The sequence below is a fragment of the Macaca fascicularis genome, chromosome 9 (assembly GCF_037993035.2).
Source record: "Macaca fascicularis isolate 582-1 chromosome 9, T2T-MFA8v1.1".
Taxonomy (NCBI): domain Eukaryota; kingdom Metazoa; phylum Chordata; class Mammalia; order Primates; family Cercopithecidae; genus Macaca; species Macaca fascicularis.
The window spans coordinates 100569093-100588343 of record NC_088383.1 but is presented as its reverse complement, the minus strand read 5'-3'; the positions used below and the strand labels follow the sequence as shown (position 1 = coordinate 100588343).

General features: G+C 39.1%; 1 pseudogene; it reads left to right on the top strand.

Annotated features, from left to right (window-relative positions):
• Nucleotides 1-8354: 8354 nt before the first annotated feature.
• Nucleotides 8355-9060, top strand: LOC102124122 (translationally-controlled tumor protein-like; annotated as a pseudogene).
• The last annotated feature ends 10191 nt before the right edge of the window (nucleotides 9061-19251 follow it).

Below are 19251 nucleotides of genomic sequence, written 5' to 3'. Positions count from 1 at the left end.
TTATGGTGCTTATCAATAAAATGAACATGCATGAACGTATCTAGGACTAGAACACTACCAATATGATTGCGTTTATTATTTTTCTTCTCATAAATCTGCTATGGTGATCTATAATCAGTGAGAAGTTGAAATCACCGTTGTAATTGTTTTGGGGCACCACAAACCACACCCATAGAAGACAGCAATCAATCAATAAATGTGTGTTCTGATTGCCCCACTGACAGGCTATTCTACCATCTCTCTCCCTCCCCTTGGACCTATCTGTTCCCTTACACAATAATACTGAAATGAGGCCAGTTAAGAACTCTACAATGGTTTCTAGGTTTCAAGTGAAAGGAAAAGTTGCATATCTCTCACTTTAAATCAAAAGCTAGAAATGATTCAGCTTAGTGCAGAAGGCATGTTGAAAGCTGAGATAGGCCCCCTTGCACCAGACAGCCAAGTTGTGGATGCAGAGGAGAAGTTTTTGAAGGAAATTAAAAGTGCTACTCCAGTGAACACAGGAATGATAAGAAAGTGAAACAGCTTTACCGCCAATATGAAGAACGTTTGCGTGGTCTGGATAGAAGATCAAACCAGCCACAACATTCCCTTAAGCCAAAGCTGAATCCAGACCAAAGCCCTAACTCTCTTCAATTTTGTGAAGGCTGAGAGACCTGAGGAAGTTGCAGAAGACAAGTTAGAAGCTAGCAGAGGTTGGTTCATGAAGTTTAAGGAAAGAAGCTGTCTTCATAATGTAGAAAGAAGTGTAAGGTGAAGCAGCAAATGCTGATGTGGCAGCTATAGCAAGTTAATTAGAAGAGGGGTCCCCATCCTCCGGCCCTTGGACCGGTACTGGTCCCTGGCCTGTAAGGAACAAGGGAGCACAGCTGGAGAAGGTGGGGGGGGGCGGGGTGGGGATGGGCGGGGAGTGAGAATTACCGCTTAAGCTCCGCCTCCTGTCAGATCAGCAGCAGCATTAGATTTTCACAGGAGCGCAAACCCTATTGTGAACTGCAGATGTGAGGGATCTAGGATGAGACTCTAATGCCCTAATGCTGGATGATCTGAAGTGGAACAGTTTCATCCCCAAATCATTTCCCCGCCTCGCCCCCACCATGCCCCTCCACCGCCACCCCTTAGTCCGCGGAAAAATTGTTTTCCATGAAACCAGTCCCTGGTGTCAAAAAGGTTGGGGACTACTGATCTAGAATATATAGCTGAGGTAATTGATCAAGGTGGCTATACTAAACAATACGTTATCATTGTAGATGAAGTAGCCTTCTATTGGAAGATGCTGCTGTCTAGAACTTTCATACCTAGAGAGAAGTCAATGTCTGGCTTCGAAGGATAGATTGACTTTCTTGTTAGGGGCTAATGCAGCTGGCGACTTTAAGATGAAGCCAGTGCTTATTTACCACTCTGAAAATCTTAGGGCCCTTAAGGATTATGATAAATCTATTCTGTCTGTGTTCTATAAATGGAATAACAAAGCTTGGATTATGGCACATTCAGTAAGCATGACTTACTGAATATTTTAAGCCTACTGTTGAGACCCATTTATCAGCAAAAAAAGATGCCTTTCAAAATATTACTGCTCATTGACATTGTACCTGGATACTCAAGAGCTCTGGTGGAGATGTACAAAGAAATTGATGTTGTTTTCGTGCTTGCGAACACAACATCCATTCTGTAGATGGATCAAGGACTACTTTCAACTTTCAAGTCTTATTATTTAAGAAATACATTACATAAGGCTACAGCTGCCATAGATAGTGATTCTTTTGATGGACTTTGGTGAAGTGAATTGACAATCTTCTGGAAGAATTCACCATTCTAGATGCCATTAAAATTCATGGGAGGAGGTCAAAATATCAACATTAGTAGGAATTTAGAAGAAGCTGATTCCATCCCTCATGGATGACTTTGAGAGATTCAGGAGTTCACTGGAAGAAGTAACTGCATACGTGGTGGAAATAGCAAGAGAACTAAAGTGGAGCCTGAAAACATGACTGAATTGCTGCAATCTCATGATACAGTTTGAACAGAGGCTGGGTGTGGTGGCTCCCCAGCACTTTGGGAGGCTGAGGCAGCAGGATTACTTGAGGCCAGGAGTTTGAGACCAGCCTGGGCAACATAGTGAAACTCCATCTGTATAAAAGATACAATTTTAAAAAGTAGCTGGATGTGGTGGGGTGCACCTGTAGTCCTAGCTACTTGGGAGGCAGAGATGAGAGGATTGCTTAAGCCTAGGAATTTGAGGCTGTGGTGAGCTGTGATCATGTCACTGCACTCCACTACAGCTTGGGTGACGGAGACCCTGTCTCTGAAAACAAACAAACAGAAAAACCAACTTGAATGGATGAGGAGTTACTTCTTATGGAGCAAAAAAAACCATTTTTTTTTTTCAGATGGAACCTACTCCTGGTGAAGATGCTGTAAAAGTTGTTGAAGTGACAACAAAGAATTTAGAATGTTACATAAACATAGGTGATAAAGCAGTAGCAGAGCTTGAGAGCATAGGCTCTATTTTTTTGTTTGTTTGTTTTGCCATTAAGTTTTAACACCCAAATAGACTCTAATTTTGAAAGTTCTGTGGGTAAAATGCTTTCAAACAGCGTTGTATGCTACAGAGAAATATTTTGTGAAAGGAACAGACAATTTATATGGCAAACTTCATTTTATCTTCTCTTAAGAAATTGCCATAGCCACCCCAACCTTCAGCAACCATTACCAGTTAGCAGCCCTTAATATCATTGAGGCAAGACCCTCCTACTGCAAAAAGATGACAAGTTGCTGAAGATTCTGATGACTGTTAGCATTTTTTAGCAACAAAATATCTATTTTTAATTTTTAAATGGTTTGAATTTTTAATTTTTGGGGTACATTGCAGGTGTATATATTTATTGGGTATATGAGATATTTTGATACAGTCACTCAAGGCATAATAATCATATCAGGGTAAATGGGGTATCAGTCACTTCAAACATTTATCTTTTGTGTTACAAACAATCCAGTTATACCTTTTAGTTATTTTTAAATGTACAATTAGATTGTTATTGACTATAGTCACTCTGTTGTGTTTTCAAATAATCAATTTTATTCATTCTTTCTAATTATTTTTTGTACCCATTAAACATCCCCCACCTACTTCCCTTCTCAGCCTCTGGTAACCATCATTCTACTATCTCCATGTGTTCAATTGTTTTAATTTTTAGCTCCCACATAAGTGAGGATATGAAAAGTTTGTCTTTTTGCGCCTGGTTTATTTCACTTAATGTAATGATCTCCATTTCCATCTATGTTATTGCAAATGATAAGCTCTCATACGTTTTTTATGGCTGAATAGTACTCCATTGTGCATATGCACCATGTTTTCTTTATCCATTCATCTGCTGGTGTACACTTAGGTTGTTTCCAAATTTTGGCTATTGTGGACAGTGCTGCAATAAGCATGGGAATGCAGATATCTCCTCAATATAGTGATTTGCTTTCATTATGGTATATACCTAGCAGTGGGATTGCTGGATCATATGACAACTATATTTTTAGTTGTTTGAGGAACCTCCAAACTGTTCTTCATAGTGGTTGTACTAATTTACATTCCCACTAAAAGTGTATGAGGGCTCCCTTTCCTCTACATCCTTGTTGGCATTTGTTATTGCCTGTCTTTTGGATAAAAGCCAGTTTAGCTGAGATGAGATGATATTTCACTGTAGTTTTGGATGAGCAAAGAGAATGTTTTTTACATTTCTCTGATGATCAATTATGTCAAAAACCTTTTCACATATCTATTAACCATTTGGTTTTTTGAGACAGAGTCTCACTTTGTCACCCAGGCTGGAGTGCAATGGCACGATCCCGACTCGCTGCAACCTCTGCCTCCTGGATTCAAGCGATTCTCATGTCTCAGCCTCCTGAGAAGCTGAGATTACAGGTGCCTGCCACCATGACTGGCTAATTTTTGTAGTTTTAGTAGAGACGGGGTTTCACTATGTTGACCAGGCTGGTCTTGAACTCCTGACCTCAAGTGTTCTGCCCGCCTTGGCCTCCCAAAGTGCTGGGATTACAGGTGTGACCCACTGTGCCCTCCTCTGTTTGCCATTTGTATGTCTTCTTTTGAGAAATGTCTATTCAGATCTTTTGCCCATTTTTAAATCAGATTATTGGATTTTTTTTTTCCTTTTGAGTTGTTTGAGCTCTTGATATATTCTGGTTATTAATCTTTTGTCAGATGAATAGTTTGTAAATATGTTCTCCCCTTCTGTGGATTGTCTCTACACATTGTTGTTTCCTTTGTTGTGCAGAAGCTTTTTAACTTGATGTGATCCCATTTGCCCATTTTTTGCTTGGGCTGTTTGTGCTTCTGGGGTATTACTCAAGAAATCTTTGCCCAGTCCAATGACCTGGAGAGTTTCTCCAATGTTTTCTTTTAGTAGTTTCATAGTTTGAAGTGTTAGATTTAAGTTTTAATCCATTTTGACTTGACTTTTGTATATAATGAGAGATAGGGGTCTAGTTTCACTCTTCTGCATATGGATATTCAGTTTTCCCAGCACATTTATTGAAGATGGTGTCCTTTCCCCAATATGTGTTCTTTGCACCTTAGTCAAAAATGAGTTCACTATAGATGTATGGATTTATTTCTGGGTTCTCCATTCTGTTTCATTGGTCTATGTCTGTTTTTATGCCACTGCCATGCTGTTTTGGTTACTCTTGCTCTGTAGTATAATTCTAAGTCAGGAAATGTGATTTCTCCAGTCTTATTCTTTTTGCTCAGGATAGCTTTGGCTATTATGGGTATTTTGTGGATCCGTATAAATTTGAAAATTGTTTTTTTCTACTTCTGTGAAGAATGTCATTGGTATTTTGATAGGGATTGCACTGAATCTGCAGACTGCCTTGGGTAGTATGGACCTTTTAACAATATTGATTCTTGCAATCCAAAAACATGGAATCTCTTTCCATTTTTTTGTGTTCTCTTCAATTTCTTTCATCAATGTTTTCTAGTTTTCATTGTAGAGATCTTTCACTTCTTTGGTTAATTCCTAGGTATTTAATTTTATTTGTAGCTATTATAAATGGGTTAATGGGATTACTTTCCTGAATTCTTTTTCAGATTGTTCACTGCTGGCATATATAAATGCTTCTGATTTTTGTATGTTGATTTTGTATCCTGTAATTTTACTGAGTTTTGTTTTTTGAAACAGGGTCTCACTTTGCACCCAGGCTGTAGTGCAGTGGTATGATCAGGGCTCACTGCAGCCTCAATCTCCTGGGCCCAAGCAATCCTTCCACCTCAGCCTCCTGAGTAGCTGGGACCACAGGCATGCATCATCATGCCAAGCTAATTTTTTTTTTTTTTTTGGAGATGGAGTCTCCCTATGTTGCCTAGGCTGATCCTGAACTCCTGGGCTCAAGCAATCCTTCTGTTTTGGCCTCTAAAATGTTCAGATTACAGACATGAGCAACTGCACGCAGCCAACATTACTGAATTTGTTTATCTGTTCTAAAAGGTTTTTGGTAGTCTTTAGAGTTTTCAAAATATAAGATCATATAATCTGTAAACAAGGATTATTTGACTTCTTCTATTCCAATTTGGATACTCTTTATTTCTTTCTCTTGTCTTATTGTTCTACCTAGGACTTCCAGTACTATGTTGAGTAACAGTGGTGAAAGTGGGCATCTTTGTAGTGTTCCAAATCTTAGAGGAAAGTCTCTCAGTTTTTCCCAATTCACTATGATGTCAGCTGTGGGTCTGCCATATATATGGTATTTATTATGTTGAGGTAAGTTCCTTCTATATCCAGTTTTTTGAGGGATTTTATCATAAAAGGATGTTGAATGTTACCAAATGCTTTTTCAGCATCAGTTGAAATGATCATATGCTTTTTGTCCTTCATTCTGTTGATATGATGTATCACATTGATTTGCATATGTTGAACCATTCTTTCATCCCTGGGATAAATCCCACTTGGTCATGATGAATGATCTTTTAATGTCTTGTTGAATTCGGTTTACTAGTAATTTTGTTGAGGATTTTTGCATCAATGTTCATCAGGGATATTGGTCTGTATTTTCTTTTTTTGATGTGTTTTTCTTTTTGGTATCAGGGTAATACTGGCCTTGTAGAATGAGTTCGAAAGTATTCCCTCCTCCTCTGTTTTTTGGAATAGTTTAAGTAGGATTGGTATCAGTTCTTCTTTAAATGTTTGGTGAAATTTAACAGCGAAGCCTTCAGATCCCAGGCTTTTCTTTGCTGGAAGATTTTTTATTATGGCTTTGATTTCATTACTTGTTATTGTTCTGTTCAGGTTTTGGATTTCTTTATGATTCAATATTAATAGGTTTTATGTGTTTAGAAGTTTATCTATTTCTTCTAGGTTTTCCAATTTATTGGCATATAGTTGCTCACAGTAGCCTTTAATGATCCTTTGAATTTCTGTGGTATTAATTATAATGTCTCATTTTTCACTGCTGCTTTTATTTGAATCTTCTCTCTTTATTTCTTAGTCGGCTAAAGATTTGTCAATTTTATCTTTTCGAAAAATTAACGTTTTGTTTCATTGATCTTTTGTGTTGCTTTCTTCATTTCAATTTCATTTAGTGCTGCCCTGATCTTTATTGTTTCTTTTCTTCTTCTAGCTTCAGGTTTGGTTTGCTCTTGCTTTTATAGTTTTTTTTTTTTTTTTGAGACGGAATCTCACACTTTCACCCAGGCTGGAGTGCAGTGGCATGATCTCTGCTCACTGCAACCTCTGCCTCCCGGATTCAAATGATTCTCCTGCCTCAGCCTCCCAAGTAGCTGGGATTAGATGCATGCGCTACCGTGCCTGGCTAATTTTTTGTATTTTTAGTAGAGACAGGATTTCGCCATGTTGGCCAGGCTGGTCTCGAACTCCTGACCTCGTGATCTGCCTGCCTCGGCCTCCCAAAGTGCTGGGATTACAGGCGTGAGCCACTGCGCCCGGCCGCTTTTATAGTTCTTTAAGATGCATCATTAAGTTGTTTATTGGAAGTTTTTCTACTTTTCTGATGTAGGTGCTTACAGGTTTACATTTTTCTTGATACTACTTTTGTTTTATTCCATTGTTTTTGGTATGTTGTGTTTCCATTATCATTTGTTTGAAGAAATTTTTCAGTTTCCTTCTTAATCTCCTCATTGGCCCACTGTTCATTCAGCTGCATAGTGTTCAATTACCATGTGTTTGTATAGTTTCCAAAATTCCTCTTGTTATTGATTTCTAGTTTTATTCCATTGTGGTTAGAGAAGGCAGTTGATATTATTTTAAATTTTGAATGTTTTAAGACTTGTTTTGTGGCCTAAGATATGGTCTATCCTTTAGAGTGACCCATGTGCTGAGGAAAAGAATGTATATTCTGCAGCCATTAGATAAAATGTTCTGTCAATGCATATTAGTTCCATTTGGTCTATAGTGCATATTATGTCTGATATTTCTTTGTTGATTTTCTGTTTGGATGATCTATGCAATGCTGAAAGTGGGGGTGTTGAAGTCTTCGGCTATTATTGTATTGGTATCTATCTCTCTAATAATATTTGCTTTGTATGTCTGGGTGTTCCAGTGTTGGATGCACATATATTTACAACTGTTATATCCTCTTGATGAATTGACCCCTTTATTATTATAAAATGACTTTCTTTGTCTCTTTTTATAGTTTTTGTCTTGAAAACTATCTATTTTCAGTCTGTATGTGTCTTTATATGTGTGAAGTGTGTTTCTTACAGGCAAATTGTTGAGTTTTGTTTTTTAAATCCATTCAGCCACTCTATGTCTTTTGATTGGAGAGTTTAGTCCATTTACTATCAATGTTATTGACAAGTAAGGACTTATTCCTGCCATTTTGTTCTTTGTTTTCTGGTCTTTTCCTCCTTTTTTTTTCCCTTCTTCCTGTCTTCCTTTTAGTGAAGCTGATTTTCTCTGGTGGTATGATTGAATTTCTTGCTTTTCACTTTTTGTGTATTCATTGTATGTTTTTCGATTTGAGGTTACCATGAGGCTTTCAAATAATATCTTATAACCCATTATTTTAAACTGATGATAACTTAATATGGATTGCACAAATAAACAAAACTGAGAAAAACTCCACACTTTAACTTTGTTCCTCCTTTTAAAAAAATTTTTTGTTGTTCCTATTTATATCTAATTGTACTATATCTTGTAAAGTTGTTGTAATTATTATTTTTGATCAGTTCATCTTTTAGTCTTTCTACTTAAGATATGAGTATTTTAGCTTTTTCCGCCCGCTCCCCACTCCCCGCCCAGCGCCGCCCCAGCTGCACCGCGCTCACTCCGAGTTTCGGGCTCCTGCTAAGCTAGCGCCACCCTCGTCTCCCTTCAGTCGCCATCATAATTATCTACCCGGACCTCATCAGCTAAGATGAGATGTTCTCCGACAACTACAAGATCCGGGCTGTGCCTGGAGGTGAAGGGGAAGATGGTTAGTAGGACACAAGGTAACACTGATGACTCGCTTATTAGTGGAAATGCCTCCGCTGAAGGCCCCGAGGGCGAAGGTACCTAAAGCGCAGTAATCACTGGTGTCGCGATATTGTCATGAACCATCACCTGCAGGAGACAAGTTTCACAAAGGAAACCTGCAAGAAGTACATCAAAGATTACATGAAATCAGTCAAAGGCAAACTTGAAGAGCAGAGACCAGAAAGAGTAAAACCTTTTATGACGGGGGCTGCAGAACAAATCAAGCACATCCTTGCTAATTTCAAAAACTCCCAGTTCTTTATTGGTGAAAACGTGGATCCAGATGGCATGGTTGCTCTATTGGACTACCGTGAGGATGGTGTGACCCCATATATGATTTTCTTTAAGGATGGTTTAGAAATGGGAAAATGTTAACAAATTTGGCAATTACTTTGGATCTATCATCTGTCATCATAACTGGCTTCTGCTTGTCATCCACACAACACCAGGACTTAAGACAAATGGGACTGACGTAATCTTGAGCTCTTCACTTAATTTGACCATGATTTATTTGGAATGGAGGCTTTGTTTTTAAGAAAAACGTGTCATGTAGGTTGTCTAAAAATAAAATGCATTTAAACTCATTTGAGAGAATGCCTTTTAGTTTAATGCATAGTTAAACCAAATTCATCCTGTAGTGTTCCTGGAGGAGCTAGAGCCTGGTTGTAGGCTACTACTCATCAATTAACTTCTACTTCTGGGACCGGAATATAAAAAAGAATCAAAGATTTTGATTGTGAGTTGCAATAAAGGGAAAGCCATGCTCATAGCAGTGCCAACATCTGAAGTGTGGAGCCTTACCCATTTCATCACCTACAACGGAAGTAGTTAACTGCAAGAGATTACCAAGAGAATAAAAAGAGACTCATTCAGTGGAAAAAAAAAAAGATATGAGTATTTTATACATCACAATGACCCTGTTTTTTCTGTGTACTTACTATTACCAGTGAGTTTTGTAACTTCAGATGATTTCTTTTTTTTTTTCAGACGAAGTCTCACTATTGTTCCCCAGGCTGGAGTGCAATGGCGCGATCTCAGCTCACTGCAACCTCCACCTCCCGGGTTCAAGCAATTATCCTGCCTCAGCCTCCTGAGTAGCTGGGATTACAGACGCCTGCCACCACGCCCGGCTAATTTTTGTATTTTAAGTGGAGATGAGGTTTCACCATGTTTGTCAGGCTGGTCTCGAACTCCTGACCTCAGGTGTTCCGCCCGCCTTGGCCTCCCAAAGTGCTGGGATTACAGGCGTGAGCCACTGCACGTGGCCTCAGGTGATTTCTTACAACTCATTAACATCCTTTTTTTTTTTTTTTTTTTTTTTTTTCAGATTGAAGAACTTTCTTTAGCATTTCTTGGAGGACAAGCCTGTTGTTGATGAAATCCCTCAGCTTCAGTTTGTCTAAGAAAGTCTTTATTTCTCCTTCATGTTTGAAGGATATTTTTGCCAGATATACTAATCTAGAGTAAAAGGTTTTTTTCCTTCACCACGTTAAATATGTCATACCACTTTCTGCTGGCCTATAAGGTTTCCACTGAAAAGTCTGCTGCCAGGAATATTGGAACTCTGTTCTTTCTTTCTTTCTCTTTCTTTCTTTCTTTCCTCTTTTTTCTTCTGCTTTTAGGATCCTTTCTTTATCCTTGACCTTTGGGAGTTTGATTATTAAATCCCTTTAGGAGTCTTGTGTTAAATCTGCTTGTTGTTCTATAATCATCTTATACTTGAATATTAATATCTTTTTCTAGGTTTGGGAAGTCCTCTGTTATTATTCCTTTGAATAAACTTTCTAGCCTTATTTCTGTCTCTGCCTCCTCTTTAAATTCAATAACTCTTTGATTTGCACTGTTAAGGCTCTGTCCTAGGTCTTGTAGGTATGCTTCATCCTTTTATATTCTTTTCTTTTTTGTCTCTTTTGGCTGTGCATTTTCAAATAACCTGTCTTCAAGCTCACCAATTCTTCCTTCTGCTTGATCAGTTCTGCTGTTAAGAGACTCTGATTCATTCTACAATATGTCAATTGCATTTTTAAACTCCAAAATTTCTGCTTGATTCTTTTTAATTATTTAAATGTATTTGTTAATTTTATCTGATAGGATTCTGAATTCCGTCTCTTGAATTCATCTTGAACGTCTTTGTTTCTTCAACGCACTATTTTGAAGTCTCTGTCTGAAGGATCACATATCTCTGTCTTTCCAGGATTGGACCCTGGTACCTTATTTAGTTTGTTTGGTGAGGCCATGTTTTCCTTGATTCTTGTGAATGTTTGTTGGTTTCTGAGCATTGAAGACTTAGGTATTTATTGTAGTATTTGCAATCTAGGCTTGCTTGTACCCACCTCTGGAAGGCTTTCCAGGTATTCAAAGAGACTTGAGTATTGTGATCTAAGTTTTTGGTCACTGCAACCATATCTGCATTAGGGGGGATCCCAAGCCCAGTAACAATGTGGTTCTTGCATAGTCACAGAGGGACAATGTTGGTGATCTTGGATAAAATCTGGAAGAATTTTCTGGATTATCATGTAGACACTCTTGTTCTTTGACTTCCTCCCAAACAAATACAGTTGCTCTCTCTGTGCTGAGCTGCCTGGGTCTAGGGCAGGGGTGATACAAGCATGACTGTGATCACCACCACTGGGACTGCACTAGGTCAGACCTGAAGCCAACATAGCACTAGGTCTCACCCAAGGCCCATTGTACCTACTCCCGGGCTACTGCCTATGTTTGCTCAAGGCCCTAGGGCTCTATAGTCAGCAGATGGCAAAGGCAGTTAGGCTGTGTCCCTCCCTTCAGGGCAATGAGTTCCCTTAGACCCTAAGTGGGTCCAGAAATGCTGTCTCAGAGCCAGGGTCTGGGGTTGGAAACTCGAGATAGGTACCTGGTGCTCTATTCCACTACAGCTGAGCTGGCACCCAAACCACAAGACATAGTCTTTCCTACTCTTCCCTCTCCTTTCCCCAGGCACAGGAGTCTCTCCCCTCAGTCACCACCAGCACAAGCCCATGAGGAGTACTCTCACACTATCTTCGATGTTCCCTTAAGGCCCAAAGGCTCTTCAGTCAGCTGTGGTGAATGCTGCCAGACCTGGGACTTACCCTTTAGGGAAGTGGGTTCCCTTCTGTCCCAGGGTAGGTCTAAAAACACCTGCCAAAAACCAAGGCCTGGAATCAGGAATCCCATGAGCCTACCACTTGGTGCTCTACCCCACTGTGGTTGAGCTGGTATCTAAGCTGCAAGACGAAGTCCCTGTTACTCTTCCCTTTGCTTTCCTCAAGCAGAAGGAGTCTCTCCTTTTTGTCATCACGGCTGTGAATGTGCTGGGTCACACCACAAGTCAGCACATCTGAGAGTCTCACCCAAGGCCCATGGTGTGTTCTACCTGGTTGCCGCTGCTGATTATTCAGGGCCCAAAGGCTCTTTAGTCAGCAGGTGGTGAATCATGCCAGGCCCGAGTCCTTCTCTTCAAGGCAGTGGGTTCCCTTCTTCCCAGGGTGTGTCTAGAAATGCTGTCTGGGAGCTAGATGCCTTAGGACTCTGCCCAGTACCCTATCTTACTGAGACTGAGCTGATATCCAAGTCACAGGACAAAGTTGTCTTTACTCTTCCCTTTCCTCTCCTCAGACAGAAGGAAGGGCTCACTTTTGAGGCTGCAAACTATGCTGCCTGGGATAGGGGGAGTGGTGGTGCAACCATTCCCTTAGCTACCTTGGCTGTGTCTCACTAGGTTGCATGTCCCTCCATGTCCACTGGCTTCAAGCCCAGCACAGCACTATGACTTGCCTAGGAGTTGCAGTCCTTATGGCCTAGACTGCCTTTCAAGTTTACTTAGAACCGCAGGGCACTTTAGCCCATGGAGGTGAGGCTTGTGGAAACTCAGGTTCTGACCCCTGGGATGCATGATTTCCCTCTGGCTAGGGCTCATCTCAGTGCTGCCTCTGTGGGTGTCAGCTGAGTTCTGCACAGTGTTGACAGCACTGAGTTCCAATGCAACATCCTACAATTGCTGTACTCCTCCTGACCCCTAAGCACACAGATTCTCTCTCTGTGCAAGAGATGGGAAAGGGGTGGTGTCAGCAATTTAAGACTGTCTTTCCTACCCTCTTCAGTGCCTCTTTCAGAGATATGAAGTTAAAAACCAGGTACTGTGATAACTCACTTGATTTTTGGTTCTTATGGAGGTGCTTGTTTCTGTAAATAGTTGTTAAATTTGGCGTTTTTCTGGGGAGAATAATCAGTGGAAGCATCTGTTGCCTCCTCCAAATATTTTAAAATTAAGGTATGCACGTTGATTTTTTAGACATAATGCTATTGCACAGTTAATAGACTGCAGTATAATGTAAACATAACTTTTATGTGCAATGAGAAACAAAAAAAGTCATGTGATTTCCCTTTATTGTAATATTTGCTTTATTATGGTGATCTGGAACCAAACTTACAATATCTCTGAGGTATGCCTGTACTTAAAAATGGTTAATACAGAGCCTGGGCAAGATAGTCTTTACAAAAAATAAAAACATCACCCAAGTGGGGTGGTGTGTGCCTGTAGTCCCAACTACTCAGGAGGCTGAGATGGGAGGATGTTCTGAGCCTAGGAGTTTGAGGCTGCAATGAGCCATGATGTCACCACTACACTCCAGCCTGGGTGACAGAGTGAGATCCTGTCTCAAAAAAAAAAAAAAAAAAAAAAAAAAGGCGAATATGGTTTAAAAAGAAAAGCAAATAAAATCAAGTATCTTAGCCTGTTTGTGCTGCTATAACAAAATCCCTGAGAGACTGGGCAATTTATAAACAATATAAATTTATTTCCCACAGTTCCAGAGTCTGGGAAGTCCAAGATGTTGGCAAGATTGGTATTTGGTGGGGGGAGGGGAGTCGGGGGAGGAGAAAGGGATGGTTAATGAGTACAGAAAAAAATAATAAGGTCTAGTATTTGGTAGCACAACAGGGTGACTGTAGTTAATAATAATTTAGTTGTACATTTAAAAATAACTAAAAGCATAATTGGATTGTAACACAAAGGATAAATGCTTGAGAGGTTAGATACCCCATTTTCTATGATGTGATTATCATGCATTGCATGCCTGTATCAAAATATCTCATGTATCTCATAAATATACATACCTACTATCCACAAAAACTAAAAATAAAAAAATAAAAAAGACTGATGTCTGTTGAGGGCTGCTCTATGCTACCAATATGGTGCCTTGTTGCTGCATCCTCTGGAGGAGAGGAGCGCTGTGTGAAGGTGGAAAGACAGAACAGTCCCTTCAATCATGAGCTTTTTAATAAGGTGTTAATACCATTCAAGAGGTTAAGATTGATCATGACTTAATCACCTACCAAATGCCACACCTCTTAATACTGCAGCATTAGGGATTAAGTTTTAACATGAATTTTGGATGCAATAACATCATTCAAAACACAGTAATATCTTTTCTTATGTTTATGGTCTATTTGTATTTCCTTGTGGTAAAATGCTTATTTTTTTTTTTGCCCATTTTTGTGTTATGTTGTTTATCTTTTGCTACTGATTTGTAGGCATTTTGTGTCTATTTTGGATATTAATCTTGTATCAGTTGTATGTGTTGAAAAATATCTTCTCCAAGTTTGTAGTTTGTTTTTTTACTTCCCCAATGAAAAGATGTCTGAATATCTTTTATAGTACAAATATAGTTAAATTTGTACATCTTTTAATCAAGAGTTTATTTATGAATTCTCCCTTACCTCAAGGTTGTAAAGGTATTATATTTTCTTCTAAAAGTTCAAATTTTTGCTTTTACCATTTAAATTCTTAATCTTTATGGACTTGATTTTGGGTTATAGTGTGATATTCAATTTCTTTTATTTTTTCCCCAGGAGAATAAAAAATAGTCCTTGTACCACCTAGTAAGTGTTTCCTCATTTAAGAAGAGAGCTGCAGTGCCACATCAAGCTTCCATATATTCATAACTCTGTTTCTGGACTCTATTTCATTCCACTGATTGATCTTTGATCTATAGATTCTTCCTCCTATACCATACTATCTTAATACTCTTTATAATAAGTTTTGTTATATGGCAGGGCAAATCTTCCACTATATTCTTCTTTGATTTTCTTGAGATATTGATCTCCCATATAAATTTTGGAATCAGAGGCTCAGGTTCTTTGAAAACCCCATTTGAACGCTGACGAGACTTGCACTGAATTTATAGTTCACTATTGTGATTTTAAAGATATTGAGTCCTGTCATCATTGAACATGGCATATCTCTTCATTCATTTTCTTCTTTAAAGAATTTCAGTAAAGTTTTACAGTTTCCTTCACATAGGTCTCACACCTCCTTCTTTTATTGCTATAATAAATGGTAAAAAAACAAAAGTATGGCTTATCAAACCAGTGTAAAATATATTTTTGAAGCACTTTGATACATTTTAATTTGTACTGGATATTAGATGATATTAAGGTATTAGAGTTAATTTGATTAGGTTATATGCTAAAATTGTGTTCATTATGATAAAAATGAAAAGCCTTCATTAGAAACTCATATGCATTTACTGGTAAGGTGACATGACATTTGTTTAAAATAGTTTATATGATATAATGTCACTATTTTTAATTTTAAGTAGTTCATTTAAAAAGTTGGGGGAGATGAAAGAAGAATGGCCAAGTGTTGATAATTGTTGAAGCGAAGCTGGGTAATGGGTATGTGAGAGTTCATTATACTATTCTCCCAATTTTTGTGTATGTTTGAAAAGTTGTATAATAAAGACTTTAACATTATATTTTTGAATTATTTTTTGGTGGGGTGTAGAAATTATATATTTTATATATATATATATGGAAGGGAAGGGATTGTTTCATATATAGAGAGAGAGAGAAAGGGAGAGAGAGCGAGCGAGCCATTTTGCCAAACTCTCTCATTGTTTCCAATAACTTGTCTATTGTTTTGGGTGTTCTAGACAGTCTTATCGTCTGTGAATGTGAATATGTGGAAAAAATTTCTCCTTTTCCAATGCTAGGCCTTGCTGGGTTGGCTAAGACCGCAAATATAATATTGAGTAAAAGTATTAACGTTGGGCATGCTTGTCATGTTCTGATTTTTTAAAAAACAGCTAAGTTTCACTACTGAGAATGATGTTTTTCTTTTTTTTTTTTTTTCTGTTTTCTTTTTACTACAGCGAGACCCTCACTCTGTTGCCAAACGTGGAGTGTAGTGGTGCCATCATAGCTCACTGCAGCCTTGAACTCCTGGGCTTAAGTGATCCTTCTACTTCAGCCTCCCTAGCAGCTGGGACTACAGGCATGTACCACTATGCTCAGGTTTGATGTTTTAAAAAAACATTAGCTTTGGTAATGTTTTAGTAGTTATGAATAGATGTTGAAACATAATCAGATGTTGAATTTTATTAAATGCTTTTTTTCTTTCTCTTGTTTTTATTTTTTTTTTTGAGATGGAGTCTCTCTCTGTCACCCAGGCTGGAGAGCAGTGGCGCCATCTCGGGCCACTGCAACCCTTCGCCTCCCAGGTTCAAGCAATTCTCCTGCCTCAGCCTTCTGAGTAGCTGGGATTAAAGGTGTGTGCCACCATGCCTGGCTAATTTTTGTATTTTTAGTAGAGATGGGGTTTAACCATGTTGGTCAGACTGGTCTTGAACTCCTGACCTTGTGATCTGCCTGCCTTGGCCTCCCAAAGTTCTGGGATTACAGGCGTGAGCCACCGTGTCCAGCCTAAATGCTTTTTTTCTACACTTATTGAGATGTGGTTTTTTGTTGTTGTTGTTCTTCTGTTCACATAATCAATTATGTTTATGGATTTTCTAATGTCAAACCCAATCAATAATTTAATTTTTTTCCCACAAAGTAAACAATGAACCCAAAGAATTGTTCAGGAAAATTCTACCAAACTGTCATTGAATAGATTATTCCAATCTTGTTCAAACTCTTCCAGAGACTAGAAAAAGAGGAAATGCTTCCTAAGTCTATGAAGCTAGTATAACCAAAGCAGACAAAGAAAGAAACAAAAAAGAGAAATTACAGGCCAATTTCACTCAAGAACATAGATGTAAAATTCCTGAATAGAATAGTAGCTAACAGAATCCAGAAAAGATTGTGTGGAACCAGTGGGTGCTTGCAGCAAACACCCTAAACAAACAAACATACAACAAATAACTCCAGGGGTACTTATACATATAATTAAAGCAACTATAGGACTGACTCTGACAAGTAGTTTTCTTAACTTTAAACAGATTACTTTCCCTTGCCAACATTCATTTTTCTCTTCATTATAAAGGGAATTGAACAGCTTGGACTCGGAGACAGTGAGTTAAAACAGAAATAGGAAGGCGGCAGAAAAAGACTATACCAGATTGAAATGTGTTGGATATTCATATCCACCCAGCCCCTCAGAATGTGGCCGTGGAGGATGGAGACAGAGATTGGAGTGATGCATCTTCAAGCCTAGGAACACTAAGGATTGCTGGCAATCACCAGAAGCTGGAAGAGGCAAGAAAGTGTCTTTTCCTAGAGCCTTCAGAGAGAGCGCAGCCCTGCCAACACCTTGATTATATGCTTCAAGCTTCTAGAATTGTGAGAGAATAAATTTCTGTTGTTATAAGCCACCTAGTTTGTGGTCTTTTGTTATGGCAGCCCTGGGAAACTAATAAACATGATAGTACTGGGAAGTGAGATGCTGCTGTAGCAAACACCTAAAAATGTGGAAGTGGCTTTGGAACTGGGTAGTGGGTAGAGGCTGGGAGAATTTTTAGGTGCATGCCAGAAAAAGCCTGGGTTGCCTTGAAGAGATTGTTGGTAGAAGTATTGAAGTTTAAGGAGCTTCTGGTTAGGGCTCAGAAAGAAGGAAGGAGAGCTATGGAGAAAGCTTCTATTGTGTTAAGGCATATATATATTACCTCTAAAAGAATGTTTCTAGAAATATGAGCAATAAAGGTGCTTCTGGTGAAGTCCCAGATATAAATGGGAAACATATTCTTGGACACTAGAGAAAAGGCAATCCTTGTCATAAAGTGGCAGAAAACTTGGCTGAATTATGCTCTACTGTTTGGTGAAAAGTAGAACTTGTAAAAGAAGAACTTGGAAATTTGACTTAGGAGATTTCCAGGCAAAGTATGAAAGGTGCAGCCAGATTTCTCTTTGCTGCTTACAGTAAGATGAGAGAAGAAAGAGATACATTGAGAAATGCACTGTTTAGGAAAAAGAAACCAAGAGTTGATCATTTGGAAGATTCTTACACTATCCAAATAGCATGCTATGAAAAAGGGCTAAAGTGCAGCAGACAGCTGTTTGCTGTAGACATTAGGTGTGTGATTTAGGGATCCAATCAACCATCTCAGTAACAGCCTGCAATAAAGATGGGGTTATCCAGGAAGGACCCATGGAGCACCTTGATGTCTAACAATGTGAGACTCCTTGACATTTGTGAAAGACTTACAATGTTTTTGAGAATTTTATACCAGCAGAAACACTGCCAGCCTGGACTGAAAGGGACAGAGACAAGACAAAGTGAAGGAGGAATGACTTTTGCGGGCAGAGCCATGGATGCAGAGGTCAGAGAGAAAGGAGTTCCTGCCACAGAGGGCCCAGAGGACATAGCATCAAGCCACAAAGGATTACTCTCAGGCTTTGAAACCCAAGGGAATTTACACTGCTGGGTTGTGAACTTGCTATAGACAAGTAAGTCCTTCATTTCTTCCATTTTTTTTAGTTTAGGAATGGGAATATCTGGCCTATGCCTGTTCTATCAGTGTATTCTGGAAGCGGGGAACTTGTTTTCTAGTTTCACAAATCTGTGGATGGAGAATAAGTTTGCCCTGAGATGGACCATACCCAGAGTTTCACCCATACTTGGTTAAGATTATATAGGTAATGATATTTGAAACTTTACTGGGTGGATGTTTAGCGGAGATTTTGAATTTAGAGTTAATCCTGGAATGGGTTAAGACTTTTGAGGATATGGCGATGGGGTGAATGTATTTTGTGCATGGAATGGGTGTGAGTTTTGGGGAAGCAGAGGGCAAACTTTACTGGGTTGAATAGTGTCCCTCGCAAATTCATATCTACCTGGCACCTCAGAATGGGACCTTATTTGGAAATCGGATCTTTGCAAATGTAATTAAGATGTATATTAAGATGAAGTCATATCAGATTAGGGTGGGCCCTAAATGTAATCACTGCATTTATGATTACATTAAAGGAAAAGGAGAGGGCACACAGGGAGAAACTCATGTGAGGATTGCTGGCAACCGCTAGAAGCTAGAATAGGAAAGGAAGAATTCTGCCATAAAGTGTTTCAGACAGAGCATGGCCCTGCTGACACCTTGATTTTGAACTTTTCTTTTCTTTCTTTTTTTTTTTTTTTTTTTGAGAGACGGAGGTTTCGCTCTTGTTGCCCTGGCTGGAGTGCAATGGTATGATCTTGGCTCACCGCAACCTCCGCCTCCCAGGTTCAAGCGATTCTTCTGCCTCAGTCTCCCTAGTACCTGGGATTACAGGCATGCACCACCACGCCCGGCTAATTTTGTATTTTTGGTAGAGACTGGGTGTCTCCATGTTGGTCAGGCTGCTTTCAAACTCCCGACCTCAGGTAATCTGCCCGCCTTGGCCTCCCAAAGTGATGGGATTACAGGCGTGAGACACCACGCCTGGCCGATTTTGAACTTTTCATTGCCATAAACGTGAGAGAATAAATTTCTGTTGTTATAAACCACCAGATTTATGGCACTTTATTACAGCAGCCTTGGGAAGCTAATAACACAGTTAGTTGTAGGATACACTTGTCAAA